This window comes from Miscanthus floridulus, chromosome 9 (assembly GCF_019320115.1).
Source record: "Miscanthus floridulus cultivar M001 chromosome 9, ASM1932011v1, whole genome shotgun sequence".
Lineage (NCBI taxonomy): Eukaryota > Viridiplantae > Streptophyta > Magnoliopsida > Poales > Poaceae > Miscanthus > Miscanthus floridulus.
In genome coordinates this window covers 122,183,398-122,206,333 of record NC_089588.1, presented here as the reverse complement: position 1 = coordinate 122,206,333, position 22,936 = coordinate 122,183,398, and the positions used below count along the sequence as shown (strand labels likewise).

General features: G+C 41.9%; 1 pseudogene; it reads left to right on the top strand.

Annotated features, from left to right (window-relative positions):
* Positions 1-10,422: 10,422 nt before the first annotated feature.
* Positions 10,423-14,558, top strand: LOC136484200 (putative disease resistance protein RGA4; annotated as a pseudogene).
* Positions 14,559-22,936: the final 8,378 nt, after the last annotated feature.

The window sequence follows — 22,936 nt, the reverse complement described above, 5'->3', positions numbered from 1 at the left end:
GTCATATAATGATTGTTTAATCTAAAATAATCCCAAAGATAAGGAAGTACACATATGGTCCGCACTACCTGCGTTTAAATTTATTTATCAAGAAATTATATGTGTAGTAATTGTTATACTACGAATATAGATAACATTTTAGTTAAAATTTACACCTTCCACTCCAAGTTATAAGTTGTTCAGACATATCTTGTAAGTGTCGGGTTCATAAACCCGGGGCCCCTAATGGATCGGCTTCACCAGCAAAGGCTCGGCCCAGCAGACGACGTTGCGAACGACGCACAACTCCTGGGCCGGCCCAAATACCTAAAAAACAGGCTAGAAGGAAGATCCAATCTCCGACTGGGAGGCCTCGCTAAGGAGGAACAATGCTCGCCTCCGACTCCGGCCCGCCTCTCCGACCGGAAGGCCTGGCCAAAACACCGCTTCTGAACTTCAACCCACGTCTCCGGCCGGGGACACTCCGAACCCCGGCTTACAGCTCTTCTCCGACTAGCGCAGTCGGAGCCGACTGGGACCGACCGACAGGGGACGCCCGGTCGGTAAGGACCAGGAAACAAACGGAGCAAGTAAGGCAGGGTACTCAAAGTCAACCGCAATACCAAGGACCGTACCCTGGACACCTACAGGACAGTACCGACAGGACAAGTCAGAAGAGTGCCCTGCAACCTTCCTAAGCATGTCAGAACCCAAGCAGTGTTGTGAGCGCCGACATTTACCCTACAGTGTTGTGGCCGCCCGTAAACTCTCATACTAGACAAGCACGGTAAAACCCCTTGCATGCCTCTAGGCATCAACAGTATGGTAGGCACCGACGTCTGCCATATCAGAAGAAGACGACGCAACCTCCCACATGTATCTGACATTTAACAGTGTTATGGACGCCTACAATCATCTTGTACCCGACGGCATGGGCAACAAGACTTAGTATACGTACTCTCTCTCTCACTTGTAAGGCCATCCCCTTCATCTATAAAAGGGGATGCGCTCTCTCCCAAAAGAGCATCAGTTCACTTACATTGATTCACCCTCTGTAGCTTTAGACACTCCAAAGCTACATAGAGCGCACGCTCGAACACTTAGCACAAAGCGGAGCTCCTGTCACTCTCGGCCCTTCAGACCAGAGTCCGACCGGACCTCTTGTACCCCCAATCTTTCTCTTTCTCGTTTGTAACCCCACTGCAAACTACGAGCACCTGGGCTCAGGAATAAAGTCACCAACCGACTTAAACTGGACGTAGGACACATTGCCTGAACCAGTATAAACCCAGTGTCATTGAGTGTTAGGCCACATCCGATCACAACGTACGGTAAAACTAGAAATATTTACGTGTTGGTCACTTTCTGCACCGATAATAAGCGTTTGTTATATATTCAAATGAATACTATGTCTAGATACATAGTTTCGCTCACTATGTATCTAGAAAATAAGAACGAACGGAAGGAGTAACATACCTAAAATAAGAATTTATATAAATTATATGTCACTGTTAGTAATATAGTTTTAAATAATTATGCATCATAGATCCCTCAGCACTGAAAGTCCTCGATCTGCATGGTTACAAACGCCTGACATCCTTGCCCAGTGGGCCAGAACCACAAGAATACTCATCTCTTCGTCGGTTTACAATTAGGGAGTGCCCAGGTATCAAATCGCTCCCTTCAGCTATGCAGCAGCGACTGGCCGGACAGCGGCCTCGTGGAAGCTACGTCTGTAGATAATTCCCGTCTTGAAGTTGAAGGTACGCAGCAATATTCTTTCCCGTATATGGTGCATGCATAAATCTTGCGTTCATTTGTGTTATCCTCTTGTATTACCTAGTACGTAGTTGCATGCCTGTTTCCTGCCTAAATCCAACAGCTGCCCTCCTCGACCGCTGGTGCTGGCGTGCTGCTGGTGGGAACTGCTGGTGCTGGCATCATAGAACCATGTGTGCCCCTTGTTCTTTGATAGATAAGATAGGCTTTGCGTGTCAGCCCTGTCCATTTTTTTTGGCGAATATGTTTTACTCTTCCAGCACTGCACGCCGGGTTTGTTAAGTCCTTAGGATCATCTACGTGTAGATCTACGGGTTGATTCAATTCTGTTTGGTTCAAATTGATCTAGAACATGAATCGGGAGTGGAAGGCAGACTCAGGAGAGGGAGACAGTGTAGAGGCCCATACCTTCAGGTTCGGCAGAGGAGGTAGAGGGGAAGAAATCGCCACAGCAGCAGCGACGTAGTGCGTGGCGGTGTAGTCCAGAGGACGGCGGCTGCATCCGACGGCGCTTCCCATCACTTGCAGCGCGCCCGCGATCGGAGGGGCTATCTAGGGTCACTTCAGTGGGAGAGTTGCGGTGGTGAACCGTGTCACTCGTGGCCTGGCCCCCACCTTTCTCTTTATATATATAGCGCTGTGTGACAGGGGCCCGCCGACCAGTGGTCGGTTAAGCGTCCCCGATCAGGACGCGGTCAAGGGGTCAGATTGGCCGTTGGGCCAATTGGTGGAGATCAAACTAATATTCTCCCCCTTGATCTCACCTTATAATCAGTGTATAGAGCGTGCCTCATCGTCACGGTCAGTTGCAATTAGATTTAACAGCTACAATGCACCTCTCTGTTTTGAAACAGATACTCAACTAGGCCCTTAGTATCCAGAAATCATAGGCTTTCCCGTAAACCCATGTCAACTGTGTGTTCTCTGAACGCACTGGGTGGTAAGCCTTTAGTAAGCGGATCCGCAAGTACTTAGTCGGTACTTATGTATTCAATGCTTTCAAATGATTCTGGATTTTCTCCTTTACAACATATAACTTAGTGTCAATGTGTTTGGCAGCACACTTGACCTGTTGTCTTATGAGTTAACTTACTTTAAATGGTTATTGCTGTTGTCTACCATTGTTAAATTCGGGTACTAATTCCCTTAACCTCCTTTTGCCTGTTCCTTAAGCCTCATGTCAAGCTATACTATGGTATGCATCACTCATGACACAACAACTGTTTCTTTGGAGTTTTCCACAATAATACTCCAACTGCGAGTGTTAGCAACTACTGTGGATTTCACTACACATCTCGCCAAGACTTAACATTTGTACCCTCAACTATTTGAGAGTACTTATTCTTTTTTACTCAGCATGAGGCCTATGATACTTTGTAAAATTGCAAGACATTCTCAACTCTATTCCAGTGATCTATATCTGGACTAGATTTCTGCCAAAATATCCCGGATACGTAAACTACGTCAGGGTAAGTTCTTACTTGTACTTGTACACTCATCAAACTTCCAACAACTGAAGCATATGGAACCATGTTTATTTGATCGATCTCATATCGGTTCCTAGAACACTTAAAGTTTCCAAATCTATTACCCTTGACTATAGGAGCAGGCGTAGGTTTACTCGCATGCATACTTTATTTTCTTATTTCTTTAGAATCTTTTCCAATAACTCTTCACCAAGATCATTCACATTGAAACTTGAGGACAAAACTTCTTCTTCTCCAATGACAGATTAACGTCACTACTAGTGAGTAGAATGTCATCTATTCACAGGATGTGGAAAATAAATTTTCCATTCTTGAACTTCGCATAAACGCTATTGTCCTTCTCATTTTCTTTAAAACCTAAACTTTCTTATCGTTTCATCAAGTTCAAATACTAATGTCTAGAGACTTATTTTTAACCCATAAATGAATTTCTACATGCGGCATCCCATACATTTTTTTTCTTCCATGACAAAACGTTTGGGTTGTGCCATGTTAACGTTTTCATACAAATCCCTGTTGAGGAATGCCGCCTTTACATCCGTCTGATGTAACTCTAAATCGTAATATGCCAATAACACCATTTTGATTCTAAAGAATCCTTACATGAGTCTGGAGAGAAAACTCTCATCGTAATCTATTCATCCTCTTTGCGTAAAACCTTTTGCTACAAGTCTGTCCAGCTTGTCTTTGAAGGGCGTCAAGCTGGATGATAAGGAGGAATGGGACCATCCGTCGTCTGTGGTAGATATGAAACTATTCAGCTGCAGTTTGTTCTTCCAAACCCGTGCACTAGCACTGTGGGTTTGCTATGGGCAGCTGCAAGATCTGACAATTTATAGATGCGATGAGCTTGTGTACTGGCCGGAGAAAGTATTCCAAAGCTTGATTTCCTTGAGGAGGCTACGGATTAGCCATTGCGATAATCTAATTGGATATGCAGCGGCAAATGCTCCTGACCAGGAAACATCAGGAAGGAGCCGACTTTTGCCCCATCTAGAGTCTCTGAAAATAATTCTGTGTGGAAGTCTGGTAGAGGTCTTCAACTCCCCTGCTCTCAAGACGATGTTTGTTGCAGGATGTTGTAAGCTTGAGTCCCTATACGGCAGGCAACAGTTGAATCAAGAGGCTAGTAGTACCCATGACGTGGCAGCATCCACACCTGTTGAGGAGAAGCACAAGAATACTCATCTCTTCGTCGGCTTGTGTTCAGGTATAAAATCGCTCCCTTGGGCTCTGCAGCAGCGACTGGACAGCGGCCTCGAGTATACGTATCTAGATTCTCGTCTTGAAGGTACGCACCAATCTTTCCCGTATGGTGCATGCATAAATCCTGTGTTTGCATGTCTGCCCCTGTCCATTTTTTGTTTGGTGGACACGCCGCCATATATACATGTTTGCCCTGTCATTTCAAATCTCAACGCTTACTATGTCTATGTGCTAATTTTGACCGAAGCAGCAGATATATGTATTTTTGAAATCTTATTGGATTTCAACGATTCTTTGACATCTATATATCGCTCTTGTGTTCTCCATGGCTGCCTGGGCATCTCTACCTCTCCGCTGCTCGCTTTATCCTTTGAGCATTTTTCCGTAGAGTTTTCATATACGCATGGACTCTCTGTTCTAACTTTCCACACCATAAGTTGAATTGTGTGTTTAGAATTGGACCAAATGTATACAGGCTGTTGACAACTGAAAAGCAGAGTCTGACCGGATTATTAGCATATTCAGGGGCGGATCCAGGGCCCGGGCTGCCCGAGCTGCAGCCCGGGGCGAGTTCATGTAGCCCCTGTAACATATGTGGTGTTTAGCCTAAAAAACTATGATCTTAATTAGACAAAAGGAGGCCTAGGAAGCCAGATCAGACTGTTTTGAACGTGAATCAGCAGCTCAGCCCGGGACGCAGCCCCGGTTCTGGATCCGCCCCTGAGCATATTATATATATATACTCCTATTTGAAGTTTTATTGGACGAGCTTTGATTCATAGATCATAGATTATTAGATTCGTTGGCGTTCTTTGTGAGTCAAGGAATTACTGTTACTATTATAATCAGAGTTCATGAAGCTGGAGGAGATTTATTTATGAAGCGCCGTTTATTTATAATCTGTTTCATTGGTGCCTTTATTATTGGTTTTATATATACACAGCTCATGATAAGCTAAGCACATGCATCTCTGTGATGTAGTCGCGGCAAATATGCATGCTTTGGTGAGGAGTTTGGATTGGTGGTTTCTCTTGCTATGCTGCTGAATGAAAAAGCTGTGTAGGATGCTTTTGCGCTTGCATGTGGACTCAAAAAGCTGAACATGGATGCGGCAGGCAGGAGGCTGCTTCTGCTTCCAATGGGTTTCCTTCCATTGCAACGACACGAGTAATAATTCCCATGGGTTTCCTGCAGGCCGCCTCCAATGCAACCGCGATGGTTGCCGGGCCTAATATAAAGTCGTAAGAATGCGGCCCATTTCTCTTGAAGAAAAAAATATATAAATTCCTTACCGGGCCCCTTGCTCCGTGGGTGCCGACGACCATGCCTGGCATGCCAAATAATAATTGGGAGCGCCCGTTGCGGGGATGCACATGTTGCGCTCTAGTTCGTTTTAAATTTCTCTATATGGATGCTTTAAGTGATCGATGTAAAAGAAATCTTTTTTTGAAGGATGTAAAAGAAATTTAGCATATATCATAGCAAGAAATGATATAATCATGAGCAATATGATATGATCGCTACACATCTCTAACTAGTCCCATATTCATAGCAAGAATCAAGTCCATTCCTCCTATGCGGGGCATTAAAAAACAAAACCTAGACAAAATGGCTACAAGTGGTAGGCGAGGCGGTGCAACTCTACCTAACGCCTCCATCCTCTTTTTAGAAAAGGCGAGGCCTACACACATGAGTTGAAAAATGGACTACTTGTCCTAGCTTATATATTTGCATAAAAAGAACTCAACATTTCCTATTCGTTCTATTGTTTTAATGCACTTGTTGCAAAATCTAAAATATCATAAGATGTAAGAGCATCTCCAAGAGTTTCCAAAATCCACTCCCAATGTTTTTTTTGCAAGATTGAATAAAACCGCTCTCCAACAACAACTCCCTATCTCAACTCCCAATCTTTTCGCACTTGGGAAAATCAACCAAATTGCGGGAAAATATACAAGCACGTATATATCGACCGGCCAATCTAGAGGTGGTAGGATGGGTTTTCAATGCAAATGTGCAAGAGAGAAAGAAAATATAAAAGTGGTTAGGCTGATTTAGAAATGGTCCGTGCAGGATTCCTAATGCAAAATTGTATTCTATATTTTAGGAGCTAGATTTTGTAAAATATTGGAGAAATTAAACTTAACAAATGTGCTCCCAACTTTTTTTTATCTACTTGGAAAACTCATTGATTTACCAATTGCTTTTTAGGAACTATATTGGAGATGCTCTAACTTCATGCAAAACACGCGGTGGAAGCCTAGTACGTAATACCTTTAGCTCTTGAACTTTATAAATTCATTTCCTGTGTACGTTTATATGTCGGTACTTCTAAGATGAACCATTCTCTATTCTAATTATTCCCAGGATTCTTCTAATTAATTTGAAACCTTTATAATAACAATACATTAACTTTATATGGTGGTATTATTCGTTCACTAGCGGGCTCTTACTTCACGGGAGCACCCTACCACTATATCATACCCTAGCATGTGGCAAGCGTAGGATGCTATCCTTTTATATTATTTTTTTATGAATCTTGTATTGAAAATTTCGATGTCTAAATGAGTTTAAATGAAACTAGCTTGAACCTCATAGCTTTAAATCTTGTCAAGCACTGCAACTTTAGTACAGAGCGGGTCTCCATTCGAGGTTGTTTGAAAAATTTCGATTAATCTAAGGATTCAAAACATATACTTGACCCTAAAAAAGCTGAACATGTGACCCCCAGACGGATGCTTTTGCATTTGCATGGACTCAAAAAGCTGAACATGGATGCCGCATGCTCAGGCAGGTGAGTCAAGCAACGCATATGATCGGAGTAGTAATAAAAATAAAAATAGAACATGAGGAGGGACTCATACGGTGGTTTTGGGAGACTTGGGGTGATCGAGCCCACGCGACAGTCCCTTGGCCATCAATCAAAATCGCTGGCAGCGTGGCATACGCGACTCCTAAGAGATTTTTGTGTCTATAGCAGTCAGCCAAGGCTCCACGTCCCTCCATCAATTGTTTTGATGAACAATTATATAGCAGTCAGGTCAAGGGTGGCTGGCTGCCGGCCATGTGACCTTGTCCCCCTGGCCTTGGCCCTCCATTATTGCCGACGTCGACGCGACCACACGCACAGGACGAGCACGAGAGAGCGGCGGGCTAGCAAACCATTTGGAAGCAATAATTCCGAGTGGTTAGGTACATGTTCTTTTCGAGAGGGAATCGTCCAAAGAGGTTTCTCATGCTTTGACCACACAGGAGTACGAGTTACCAGAGAGAGCTCTCAGCTTGTCCACACCCTACCATTGCGTGTTCTCGATAACTCTGCTGAGCGCTGAGCGCCAATGCCTGAACTAGCGGCCAGCCTGGTGGTCGCCCCGCTGGTGTCCCTGCTGAAGGAGAAGGTGTATATCCAGCTCGCTCCTGGACCAGTACAACGTGATGGAGGGCAGGGAGAAGCACCACAAGAACCTCATGCGCTCGCTGCCTGCCATCATCGACATCATTGGCGAGACCGAATTTCTGAAAAAAAAAACGTTAACATGTATGGTGTCAAATTAGTATCATTAGATTTATCATAAAATATATTTTTACAAGGTGTTCATTTTATTTCATAAATGTTGTTATTTTTTCTATAAAGATAGTCAAACTTACTGGCATGGATTTTAGGAATTGATTTAATTGGTGATGGGGAAGGGAGTAGGATACAACAATCAATCAAGATGCCATGTTTCTTATAGTATGAATAGCGGATAATTAATCATCTGCCACTTGATTATGAACAATCAAAAGAACAGTAAACTAGTGTCGGTGTTCCGAGGAAACACCAACGAGTAAATTTGTATTATTGCGTGTCTGACTCGGATAGTGTGCTAAGAGGACTCGGGGTTTATACTGGTTCGGACAGAATGTCCCTACGTCTAGTTTGTTGTTGCTGCTCGTGTTACTAGCACTGAAAAGTTCTTAGTAGGGGTTACAAAATGGGCGAGAGAGGTGTAAGGAAAATAGACCCTAGACCCATTTACTTTGGATTTTGGTGTTTGATGACCAACACAACCAAATTGGACTAATGAATTTCCAAGTGTTTGTTTTGTAGTTCAATAGGGTGCAAGACGTGACTTGGACGAAGGCGACGTGATGATCCGATGATCAACACCATAAGCAAGACATTTTGAGCACAAAAAAAGACCCAAGAATCAAGCAAAGTCCAAGCATGAAGATAGGAACCAAGCCGTATGCAAGATCACGAAGAAACGAGCTCGCAGAGGCGACCGGACGCTGGAAGAAGCGACCGGACGCTGGCCGGACACTGGCAGACACGACCGGACGCTGGGGAGAGGCGACCGGACGCTGCAAGAGGCTCTGGCAGACAGGCGACCGGACGCTGGACCGAACGCTGGCGGCAACCGACCGGACGTAGGACTTCAGCGTCCGATCGATTACAGCAAGGTTCCAAAGCGGCGAATCTACGATCGGACGTGTCCGGTGATAGGCGACCGGACGCTGGCAGCGTCCGATCGGTGGATCACGGCTCAACGGCCGGGACGACCGGACTCGTCCGGTCAGGACGACTTCAGCGTCCGGTCAGTAGCAGAAAAGCGGGATTTCGTCCCCAACGGCTACTTTCTCAGTGGGGCTTATAAATACAACCCCAACCGGCCAAATGAGTGGTGTGGAGCTGAGGAAACATATCAAGGGTGTTGATACACCATTTTAGTGATCTTCACTTGCATAGTGCTTAGTGTTTCATTAGGTGATTAGTGTAGGTGCTTTGCGAAGTGCTTAGGTTGATTAGACCACCGCTTATGCGCTTGCTCTAGGTTTAGGCCTAGTGTTTAGTGAGGTTTGCATACCTCTTGCTACCCGGTGCTTCCGAGCACCATTGTTGTACATCAGAGGGGCTTGAAGTCTTGCGAGATCACACCAACCGCGTTTGTGGTGTGGCCACCACCGTGTACCGGAGGGAACAAGGCCCGCGGCATTTCGGCTGGAAGCTTGATAGTGAAGACGGAGGGGAGCATCCGGGAGAGGCTTGCCGGAAGGCACGTCGTAGACCCACTTGCGCGTGGGGAAGGCTCGAGGCTATCCACGGAGTTACCCGACCGGGAGCTTGGTCCTTGAGAGGGATTCCTTGCGAGGGGCACCAACGAGGACTAGGGAGGAGCTTGCGCGCTTCTCGATACCTCTGTAAAAATACCGGAGTCGTCGACGGGAGTTTGCATATCTCTACCTTGCTTTTAAGCTTCCACATTTATATTGATTATATTATCACTTTTGCGGTAGAGATAGCAACACACTAGCAAAATCGTAGTTGCACATTTAGATAGTTTATCTTTTGCATAGGTTTTGCTAGAGTAAAAAAAGAGCAGCAACCAGCAGGTGCAAATCCATTTTTTAATGCACCAGGAGTCGACTCCAAGTCTTGCATCGGTTCTTCCCTTTCTTTCCTCAATGCATCGCCTCCTGTCCTACAGTGGTTGATTCGACTCATTCTTGTGATGCATCGGCTTCAATTCTCAACGGGAACAGATAAAGGTTCTTTGAGTGGGCATGAAGGAAGGAACAGATGCATTGCTTTTGCTTTTTGCTTTGTTTCTGTATGTACATAAGGGAAGCATACTGGAGCTTTTCAACTGTCAGAGTGAGATGGAGAAACATACAGCTCGAAATGAAAACAGGATGCGAGCTATTATTATTTATGCAGCACCACCGTTTCAGTCTTCACTCTTCAGGGGTGCCTTCCTTGTACAACTGATGTCGACCAAATCCCCACCTGGTATATTTATTTCATTTCCATGAGACAAAGAAAGAGAAAGAGAAAGAACTTATTCGATTTTCAGCCTCAGCCTTCATGAGAGGGAAATATAAAGACATACTGAGACAGGGAAATAATTCATTCGATTTCCAGCCGTAATGGTACCGTATTAGTTAGTACTATGCGTTATTTTATTAGATAGATGCCCTGCTGTGCTGACGGGCAAAGCTAGGAAGTCGATGCCCCAGCCCCACTCTGTTTCCCTCCAAAGCCACCATCACTCTGTTTTCCTCCAAAGCCACCATTCTCTTCTGTCTTCTCCACGCCGCCATGCCATTGTGCTCTCCTCTCCCTCTGAGCGCGCGTTCTCGATCCAGAGCTCTGCTGAGTGCTCCAATGGCTGAACTAGCGGCCAGCCTGGTGGTTGGGCCGCTGGTGTCCCTGCTGAAGGACAAGGTGTCCAGCTACCTCCTGGACCAGTACAACGTGATGGAGGGCATGGAAAAGCAGCACAAGATCCTCAAGCGCAAGCTGCCTGCCATCCTCGACGTCATGGCTGATGCCGAGAAGCAGGCGTCTCGCCGAGGAGGAGTAAAGGCATGGCTTGAGGAGCTCAAGACGGTGACGTACGAGGCGAACGACGTCTTTGATGAGTTCGAGTACGAGGCGCTCCGCCGTCGAGCCAAGAAGAATGGGCACATCACCAAGCTCGGCATGGCTGGAGTAAAACTCTTCCCTACTCACAACCGTATCGCATAACGTTGCACGATGGGAAACAAGCTTAGCAGCATTGTTGAGACCATCAAGGTCCTTGTGGAGGAAATGAACGATTTTTGGATTCGACAAGCTTCAGCCCGAGGCACCAGCATGGAAGGAGTGGCGTCAGACATGATTCCATTATCGTCGACCCCGAAAATATTGTTAGCAGATCTAGAGATAAGGAGAGGGAGAAAATTATTGAGGTATTGCTCAGCCATCAAGCTAGCAGTGGTGATCTCTTAGTTCTTCCCATCGTTGGAATGGGAGGATTGGGCAAGACCACCCTCGCTCAACTCATCTACAACGACCCTCGAGGTCCAAGGAGCATTTCCAGCTACTAAATTGGGTATGTGTCTCAGATGATTTCGATGTCCTGTAATCTTGCCATCAAGATATGTGATTGTGAGCTCGAAGACAACCCTTGAGAAGGCACTCAACAAGCTTCAGGAACATCTTAGGGGAAAGAGGTATTATTGCTAGAGCTTATTATTGCTAACTCAACTCTCACCTTCTATCATGCTTTTATGTTTTATTTATTCTTGCTGAACACTCAGTACGTCATGTCATGTATTGTGTACCCCTATGTAATATTTAGATAACATAAGTTTGTGCGTGGGTTGTAAAATAAAGTAGACAGGTCTAATTATCTCAGTCATGTTTTTTTGGCATAGTCACATGTAAGAAATATTTACTACTGTGTTCTACCACTATGCAATCCCATAAAAGTACAGCATGGTTCCAAAATGGAAGCTTGAATTATTGACCAAGAACATTATATAGCCACCCCACCCCACGCACATCCAAACATGGCATTAGCTCTAACTAATCTTTTTCTAGAGGTCTGCAGTCTATATAACAACTTCCATTGCAACATAGGCTCTATGCTTGATTTAGGGCCATGCACATAGAAAGGTACTAACAGAAAAAAATGTTCCTAATAGGTATCTTCTTGTATTGGATGACGTATGGAATAAGGATGTTGACAAATGGGGAAAGTTGAAGGCATGTCTTAATCAAGGCGGTGTCGGTAGTGCCATATTGACGACGACTCGTGATAAAGAAATAGCTGAATTCATGGGTACAGTAGCTAACAACTCATCATGGAAAAATAAATACCATGATGTGGCAATTTTGGACATAGAATTCATACATGAAATTATTGAAACAAGAGCTTTCGGTTTGCAGAAGACTAAGCCAGAGGAGCTAGTTAAGTTGGTTGGCCCGATTGCAGAGAGATGTGTTGGATCTCCATTGGCAGCCAAAGCATTGGGGTCTGTATTGTGTAACAAGACCACTAAGGAAGAATGGGAGGACATATTACATCGAAGCAGGATATGCGATGATGAGACCGGGATTTTACCTATACTCAAGCTCAGCTATAATGACTTGCCAACTGACATGAAGCAATGCTTTGCCTTTTGTGCTATGTATCCAAAGGATTATCAAATTGATGTTGAAGAGCTTATCCAACTATGGATGGCCAATGGTTATATCTCAGATCAAAACAAGGTACCTGCTGAAACCATGGGTAAACGGATTGTCAATGAGATGGTTTCAAGGTCATTCTTCCAGTATGAGGAGCAAAGAAGGATTGGGTATAGTTCTACAACTTTTGTGAAGATCCATGACCTCATGCATGATGTTGCACTTTCTGCTTCAGAGAAGGAGTGTGTTTGTATAACTGATGAATTATTCGAAGTGGTGACTTGCTTCCTAGTGCTGCCTCGCCATATACTTTTTGAAACAAGCCTGGACAAAAAGAGATTAAATTTTTTATTTGGTACTACGAAGGAAAGTTTCCACCTATACAAACAATGATGTTGATATCATTTATTACCATAAGATCTGCTGCATCATTTATCAAAATTTAGTTCTCTCCGAGCACTTTCTATGCCAAGACCAAGGGCTCATTTGTCAATAAAACCAAAGCACTTGTGCCACCTTAGGTACCTTGATCTCTCAGATAATGATGGCATCGAAGCACTTCCAGATGATATAAGCATCCTATATAGTCTCCAGACACTAAAACTTTCTAACTGCAGCAGTCTCAAAAGACTTCCTGAGCAAATGAAGCACATGAGTAGCCTTCGTCATCTCTACACAGATGGGTGCACGAAGCTGGAGTGCATGCCTCCAGAGCTTGGACGAATCACCTCGCTTCGAACAATTACATGGTTTGTAGTGGGAAGTGGCTTGAATTGTAGCAGTCTTGGAGAGCTAAAGGATTTAAATATTGGTGGTTCATTAATGCTAAAGCAGCTCGAAAATGTGACAGTGAGAAGAAATGCAAAAGCAGCCAACCTTGAGAATAAGAAGGATCTGAGACAACTGTCACTAGAGTGGACAAGTGGTAAGGAGGATGAACAACAATGTCATGAGGTGCTACAGAGTCTCGAAGCTCATGATGGACTGCTGGCTCTAGAAATATATTCCTACCAAGGCACCAGTTTCCCATCATGGATGGGTATGTTGAAAAACATGGTTGAGCTTCGGTTATCTAATTGTAGTAAAGCGGATCAGCTTCCTGAATTGGAACAGCTAGCAGAACTACAAGTCCTTCATTTGGAAGGATTGGGAAAATTGCAATTCCTGTGTAGCAGCTGTACATCCTCCACATTTGGAAAGCTTAAGGATCTTAAGCTAGTTAATCTTCAGGTTTTTGATAGATTTTGGGAGGCAACACATGGAGGCACCGTAGCATTTCCTCAGCTTGAGATATTGCACATTGAAGGCTGTAAAAATTTGGCAGCATTACCAGAAGCATCGGTGCTCAGAGAACCGTATGGTGGTGGAGATTATACAGTGGCCCGCTCAGCATTTCCAGAACTGAAGAAGCTCAATTGGAAGATTTAAATAGCTTTGAGAGATGGGAGTCTGCCCTTGAAATTGAAGAAGAACATGCACTGTTCCCTTTGCTTGAGATTCTTGTTATCAAGAAATGCCCAAAGTTAACAACTCTGCCTAGGGCACCAAAGGTCAAAGAACTGGTTTTGCATGAAGCAAATCGACAGATTTCTCTAGGAGGAATCAGAAATATGACGTCACTGTCCAGTTTGTCTTTGAAGGGCGTCAAGCTGGATGATAAGGAGGAATGGGACCATCCGTCTTCTGTGGTAGATATGGAACTATGCAGCTGCAGTTTGTTCTTCCAACCACGTGCACTAGCACTGTGGGTTTGCTATGGGCAGCTGCAGGATCTGACAATTGATAGCTGCGATGAGCTTGTGTACTGGCCGGAGAAAGTATTCCAAAGCTTGATTTCCTTGCGGAGGCTACGGATTCAGAACTGCGATAATCTAATTGGATACGCAGCGGCAAATGCTCCTGACCAGGAAACATCAGGAAGGAGCCGACTTTTGCCCCATCTAGAGTCTCTGGAAATATCTTGGTGTGGAAGTCTGGTAGAGGTCTTCAACTCCCCTTCTCTCAAGAAGATGGAAGTTAGATTCTGTTGTAAGCTTGAGTCCCTATACGGCAGGCAACAGTTGAATCAAGAGGCTAGTTAGTACCCATGACGTGGCAGCATCCACACCTGTTGAGGAGAAGCTGTCACCATGGGCGGACCCGGATAAGCTCCTTCCATCATCTTTAGAATCTCTAACAATATGGATCTGTGACGGTTGTTAGAGGTTGTCAATCTTCCCTCGTCCCTCAGGGAAATAGATATTGATGTTGCTCCAAACTACGGTTCATATCAGGCCAGCTGGATGCACTCAAAGAGCTGCTAATTTACAAGTGCCCAGAGTTGCGGTCACTAGAATCATTATGCATCCATAGATCTCTCAGCACTGGAAGTCCTCGATCTGTGCAGGTTGCAAAAGCCTGGCATCCTTGCCCAGTGGGCCAGAACCACTAGAATACTCATCTCTTCGTCGGCTTACAATTAGTGAGTGCCCAGGTATAAAATCAGCTCCCTTCGGCTCTGCAGCAGCGACTGGACAGCGGCCTCATGGAAGCTACGAATCTAGATTCTCGTCTTGAAGGTACGCACCAATCTTTCCCGTATATGGTGCATGCATAAATCCTGTGTTTGCATGCCAGCCCTGTCCATTTTTTGTTTGGTGGACACGCCGCCATATATAAATGTTTGCCCTGCCATTTCAAATCTCCGCGCTTACTATGTCTATGTGCTAATTTTGACCGAAGCAGCAGATATATGTATTTTTGAAATCTTATTGGATTTCGACGATTCTTTGACATCTATATATCGCTCTTGTGTTCTCCATGGCTGCCTAGGCATCTCTACCTCTCTGCTGCTCGCTTTATCCTTTGAGCATTTTTCCGTGGAGTTTTCATATACACATGGACTCTCTTCCCACTTACCACACCATGAGTTGAATTATGTGTTTAGAATTGGACCAAATGTATACAGGCTGTTGACAACTGAAAAGCAGAGTCTGACCGGATTATTAGCATATTATATATATATACTCCTATTTTGAGGTTTTATTGGACGAGCCTTGAAGATTTCTTTAATTATATATATAATTAATTAACAGGTCGCTTTCCACGGCTGCTTGGGCGTCTCTGCACCTCGCTCTTAGGCCACTGACTGACGTCCTCGCTCTTAGGAGGAGCAACAGCAGCAACTTCGTCACCGGCGATGAATTCAGCAGAAAGAAGGACGTACACGCCCAAGCTGAAACTTCCCTCATCTGCAACTGCAATGCAAGGGTAAAAAGCAAGAACTAGACACCATGAGTACATCATAGCATAGGAGAACGAAGCGACCCAGAGCAACGTCTGCTCTGCAGGAGGCTACATCCGTGAGATCATAGATTATTAGATTCGTTTGCTATTCTTTGTGAGTCAAGGGATTACTGTTACTATTATAATCAGAGTTCATGAAGCAGGAGGAGATTTATTTATGAAGCGCCGTTTATTTATAATCAGTTTCATTGGTGCCTTTATTATTGGTTTTATTATATATACACAGCTCATGATAAGCTAAGCACATGCATCTCTGTGATGTAGTCGCGGCAAATACGCATGCTTTGGTGAGGAGTTTGGATTGGTGGTTTCTCTTGCTATGCTGCTGAATGAAAAAGCTGTGTAGGATGCTTTTGCGCTTGCATGTGGACTCAAAAAGCTGAACATGGATGCGGCAGGCAGGAGGCTGCTTCTGCTTCCATTGCAACGACACGAGTAATAATTCCCATGGGTTTCCTGCAGGCCACCTCCAATGCAATGCAACCGCGATGGTTGCCGGGCCTATATAAAGTCGTAAGAATGCGGCCCATTTCTCTTGAAGAAAAAAATAAATAAATTCCTTACCGGGCACCTTGCTCCGCGGGTGCCGACGACCATACCTAGCACGCGTGCTGGTACGAGGAGCGGCGCCTGGGGACGTAACGAGCATGTGGCATCCTGTGCAAATGTGCAAGAGAGAAAGAAAATATAAAAGTGGTTAGAGTGATTTAATAAATCAATGAGTTTTCCTGATGCAAAATTGTATTCTATATTTTAGGAGCGAGATTTTGTAAAATATTGGAGAAATTAAACTTAACAAATGTGCTCCCAACTTTTTTTATCTACATGGAAAACTCATTGATTTACCAATTACTTTTTTAGGAACTATATTGGAGATGCTCTAACTTCATGCAAAACACGCGGTGTAAGCCTAGTACGTAATACCTTTAGCTCTTGAACTTTATAGATTCATTTCCTGTGTACGATATATTAACTTTATATGTCGGTACTTACTTCTAAGATGAACAATTCTCTATTCTAATTATTCATAGGATTCTTCTAATTAAGATGAAACCTTTATAATAACAATACATTAAATTTATATGGTGGTATTATTCGTTCACTAGCGGGCTCTTACTTCACGGGAGCACCCTACCACTCTATCATACACTAGCATGTGGCATGTGTAGGATGCTATCCTTTTATATTATTATCTTTTACGAATCTTGTATTGAAAATTTCGATGTCTAAATGAGTTTAGATAAAACTAGCTTGAACCATAGAGCTTTAGATCTTGTTGAGCACTGCAACTTTGGTACAGAGCAGGTCTCCATTCGAGATCTTGTGGCGGCATCCACACCTGTTGAGGAGAAGCTGTCACCATTGGCGGACCCGGATAAATAAGCTCCTTCCATCATCTCTAGAATTTGCAAGTGATTGTTTGTAGTTCAATAGGGTGCAAGACGTGACTTGGACGAAGGTGACGTGATGATCCGATGATCAACACCATAAGCAAGACCCTAGGAGCACAAGAGAAGACCCAAGATATCAAGTAAAGTCCAAGCACGAAGATAGGAACCAAGCCGTACGCAAGATCGCGAAGAAACGAGTTCACAGAGGTGATCGGACGCTGGCGGAAAGCAACCGGACGCTTCGATCAAGAGGCTCGGCAAACAGGCGTCAGCAGCAGCGACCGGACGCTGGACCGGACGCTGGCGGCAAATCGATTGGACGTAGGACAACAGAGTCCGGTTGAGTACAAAGAGGTTTCAGAGCGGCGAAGTTACGACCGGACGCGTCCGGTGGCATGTGACCGGACGCTGACAGCGTCTGATCAGTTGATTGCAGCTCTAACGGTTGGGACGACCAGACGTGTCCAGTCAGGACGTGATCAGCGCCCGATCAGTGGCAGAAAAGCAGGATTCCATCCCCAACGACTACTTTCTCAGTGGGGCTTATAAAAACAACCCCCAACTGGCCAAATGAGAACAGTGGAGCTGAGGAAACATATCAATGGTGTTGATACACCATTTTAGTGATCTCCACTTGTATAGTGCTTAGTATTTTATCAGGTGATTAGTGTAGGTGCTTTGCGAAGTGCTTAGGTTGATTAGACCACCGCTTATACGCTTGCTCTCGGTTTAGGCCTAGTGTTTAGTGAAGTTTATGTACCTCTTACCACTCGGTGCTTGCGAGTACAATTGTTGTACATCGGAGGGGCTTGTAGTCTTGCGAGATCACACTAACCGCGTTTGTGGTGTGGCCACCACCATGTACCGGAGGGAATAAGGCGCACGGCGTTTTGGCCGGAAGCTTGATAGTGAAGACGGCGGGGAGTATCCGGGAGAGGCTTGCTGGAAGGCACGTCAGAGATCCACTTGCGTGTGGGGAAGGCCCGAGGCTATCCACGGAGTTACCCGACCGGGAGCTTGGCCCTTACGAGGGATTCCTTGCGAGGGGCTCCAACGAGGACTAGGGGGAAGCTTGCACGCTTCTTGATACCTCAGTAAAAATACTGGAGTCATCGACGGGAGTTTGCATATCTCTACCTTGCTCTTTAAGCTTCCGCATTTACATTGATTATATTACTCCTTTTGCGGTAGAGATAGCAAAACACTAGCAAAACCGTAGTTGCATATTTAGATAGTTTATCTTTTGCATAGGTTTTGCTAGGGTTAGACAAAGAGGCCATAGTTTAGAGTTAGAATTCTAAGTTGCCTAATTCAACCCCCCTCTTAGGCATCTCGGTCCACTACAATTTGTATCAGAGCCGGTTGGCTCGATTTGGACCTTTGGCTTAACCGCCGTTGAGCCGACGCTATTTAAAGTGTTTGGGATGGATACCTCTAGGCCTCCGCACTTTGACATCACATGTAGAGATGTCCTGGTTTGTAAGCATCGTACGTGACAACGTGCACAAAATCTTCTGAAATTTTTATCATAGCCTCCACATATGATATCACGACATCTCAACAAGTTTCATGATTTTCGGACTTCGTTTGCTTTTTATAGAATTTATAAACACTTCACACGTAATTTCGCGGACATGTTTCGTGAACAAGATGTCCGAAATTTTGGGTCCGTTCCTGGATACGGCCTCTCACAACACTCACTAACATGACTATCAATTTTTGAATCATTAAACTCCATTATTCGTACCACGTGCAGTTCAAATTTCTAATTTTTGGAAAAATTCAAGTAAACGAAATAAAGTAACTAAATATAACAAAAAGCCACAAAAAATCCCCAAATTGTAACTAGGAGTTCCTGGTGCTTTAAAAAGGCTGCACAAAAAAATTGGAGGCCAAAAACAAAAAAAATTTGCCGAGTACCCGGGCATGGCACTCGGCAAAGGGTGTCTTTGCCGAGTGCCAGCCATCAGGCACTCGCACTACTAGAAATGTGTTCATCAATGACGATTCGGTCATGACGCTTACAAATTTCGTCACAAAACAAGCGCCTTCTATGACGAAATTTCTAGCTTCGTCATAAGTAACAAGTGACGGAGCTTTGGCACGAAGAATAATGACGAAAACAAAAGAATCGTCATAAAACAACAAAACTAAATCGTCATAGATCGTTTGGCTCGTGTACCACCTCGAGGACGTGGCGTCGTGGTCCCACCAGTAGGTCCCACCTCGAGGACGTGGCGATACGGTCCCACCAGCAGGTCTCAGCCTGAGGACGTGGCGGCCGAACAAGTGGGGCAGCGTGGCCCACACGGTCCAGGTGGACCTGCATCCTTCCGCCTCCCTTTTTTTTGCCAAAAAATAGTGCACGTAGAGAGATTCGAACCCGTGACCTGTTGCTAGACATGTTGGTGCGTTACCACTAGGAGCACTCAGCCGTTTTATGATAAAGGCATGCATGTTTTTCTATTTGTAAACGTATAACATGATAATTGATGATTGTTTTTCCTAAAATTTTCTAAAATCATTCTCTATCAATTTATTTTGTTGGTTTTGTCAATATATACATATGAAAAGTTTGAGCAATTTAAATTTTGAATTTCAAAAAAATGCAACTTCAGACAAGATTTTGGTTCCCCAAATGATTTCAGCTGAAAAAGTGATAAATGCCAAAGTTGAATAACTCATCAAGATCTACAACTTTTGTATTGGTCATTTCTTCATATGACAAAGTGGTAACGACATTGTTCACAAATGTGACACATCTCTCATAAGGTTTTATAAACTATATGAAACTATGTGTAAGATTAGTGAACAATGTGTGCTAAAAATTTATCAAATGAATAAATGACCAAAATAAAAGTTGTATATATTCATGAGTTGAACAACTTTGGTATTCATCGCTTTTTATGTTGAAATCAATTTGGGTCTCAAATTTTGGTTCGAACTTGTTGTTTTTTAAAATTTCAAATTTGAAAGGTTCAAATTTTATCAAATGACAAGATGACTAAAATAAAAGTTGTAGATATTAATGAGTTGAACAACTTTGGTATTCATCACTTTTTATGTTCAAATCATTTTGGGTCTCAAATTTTGGTTCGAACTTGTTGTTTTTCAAAAATTCCAATTTGAAAGGTTCAAATTTTGTCAAATGACAAGATGACTAAAATAAAAGTCGTAGATATTAATGAGTTGAACAACTTTGGTATTCATCATTTTTATGTTGAAATCATTTTAGGGTCTCAAATTTTGGTTCGAACTTGTCATTTTTTAAAATTTCAAATTTGAAAGGTTCAAATTTTGTCAAATGATAAGATGACCAAAATAAAAATTGTAGATCTTGATGAGTTGAACAACTTTTGTATTCATCACTTTTGCATATGAAATTATTTAGGGTTTGAAAATTTGGTTTGAACTTAGTCAAATTTCAAATTTCAAATTTTAAAATGTGTAAAATATTGTCACATCCAAGTTTGATCAAACTTAAATGCTGAAGCATAATTTTAGAAATTTTTAGGGAAAAAAAACCATCACATTTGGAGTTAGTATGAGGGAGGACAACTAGCTACTAAAGTTTACCCACAGATTAAAAAGATAAATCACACTGTTCTAGATGATCCTTACATGATCTTAGTGAATAGTGTGATTTCTTTTTTTAATCTGTGGGTCAACTTTGTAACTAGTTTTTCTTCCTCGTACTAACTCCAAATCTGATGATTTTTTTTCCTAAAATTTTCTAAAATCATTCTATATCAATGTATTTTGTTGGTTTTGTCAATATATACATATGAAAAGTTTGAGCAATTTAAATTTTGAATTTCAAAAAAATGCAACTTCAGACAATATTTTGGTTCCCCAACTGATTTCAGCTGAAAAAGTGATAAATACCAAGTTGAATAACTCATCAAGATCTACAACTTTTGTATTGGTCATTTCTTCATATGATAAAGTGATAACGACATTGTTCACAAATGTGACACATCTCTCACAAGGTTTTATAAACTATATGAGACATGTGTAAGATTAGTGAACAATATATGCTAAGAATTTGTCAAATGAAGAAATGACCAAAATAAAAGTTGTATATATTCATGAGTTGAACAACTTTGGTATTCATCGCTTTTTATGTTGAAATCAATTTGGGTCTCAAATTTTGGTTCGAACTTGTCGTTTTTCACAATTTTCAAATTTGAAAGGTTCAAATTTTGTCAAATGACAAGATGACTAAAATAAAAGTTGTAGATATTAATTAGTTGAACAACTTTGGTACTCATCACTTTTTATGTTGAAATTATTTTGGGTTTCAAATTTTGGTTCGAACTTGTTGTTTTTCACAAATTCCAATTTGAAAGGTTCAAATTTTATCAAATGACAAGATGACTAAAATAAAAGTTGTAGATATTGAAGAGTTGAACAATTTTTGTATTCATTACTTTTACATCTGAAATCATTTAGCGTTTGAAAATTTGGTTTGAACTTGTCAAATTTCAAATTTCGAATTTTAAAATGTGTAAAACATTGTCACATCCAAGTTTGATCAAACTTAAATACTTAAGCATGATTTTAGAAATTTTTAGGATAAAAAACCATCACATTTGGAGTTAGTACGAGGGAGAACAACTAGTTACAAAGTTTACCCATAGATTAAAAAGAGAAATCACACTGTTCTAAATGATCCTTACATGATCATAGTAAACAGTGTGATTTCTTTTTTTAATCTGTGGGTCAACTTTGTAACTAGTTTTTCTTCCTCATACTAACTCCAAATCTAATGATTTTTTTTCTAAAAATTTCTAAAATCATTCTCTATCAATTTATTTTTTTTGGTTTTGTCAATATATACATATGAAAAGTTTGAGCAATTTAAATTTTGAATTTCAAAAAAATGCAACTTCAGACAAGATTTTGGTACCCCAAATGATTTTAGCTAAAAAAGTGATAAATACCAAAGTTGAATAACTCATCAAGATCTACAACTTTTGTATTGGTCATTTCTTCATATGACAAATTGGTAATAACATTGTTCACAAACGTGACACATCTCTCGTAAGGTTTTATAAACTATATGAGACATGTGTAAGATTAGTGAACAATGTGTACTAAGAATTTGTTAAATAAAGAAATGACCTAAAATAAAAGTTGTATATATTCATGAGTTGAACAACTTTGCTATTTATCACTTTTTATGTTGAAATCAATTTGGGTTTCAAATTTTGGTTCCAACTTGTCGTTTTTCAAAATTTCAAATTTGAAAGGTTCAAATTTTATCAAATGAAGAAATGACCAAAATAAAAGTTGTATATATTCATGAATTGAACAACTTTGGTATTCATCGCTTTTTATGTTGAAATCAATTTGGGTCTTAAATTTTGGTTCGAACTTGTCGTTTTTCAAAATTTCAAATTTGAAAGGTTCAAATTTTGTCAAATGACAAGATGACTAAAATAAAAGTTGTAGATATTAATTAGTTGAACAACTTTGATATTCATCACTTTTTAAGTTGAAATCATTTTGGGTCTCAAATTTTGGTTCGAACTTGTCATTTTTTAAAATTTTAAATTTGAAATGTTCAAATTTGTCAAATAATAAGATGACCAAAATAAAAGTTGGAGATCTTAATGACCTCTACAACTTTGATGTTTATCAAATTTTTATTTGAGATTATTTAGTGTTTCAAAATTATTTTAGTAGTTTTGATTTTAATTTTTTAAAATTTAATTTTTTTTCTCATTTTTAAAGGTTCAATTTTGTAATTTTAAACTGTTGTAGTTGTTTTAGTTATTATATATGTAAATATATCTATAAAAAAATTATAAATTTTTTGTACTGTATTATTTATTATTACATGTGAATAATTTATTTTGATTCAAAATTTTGAA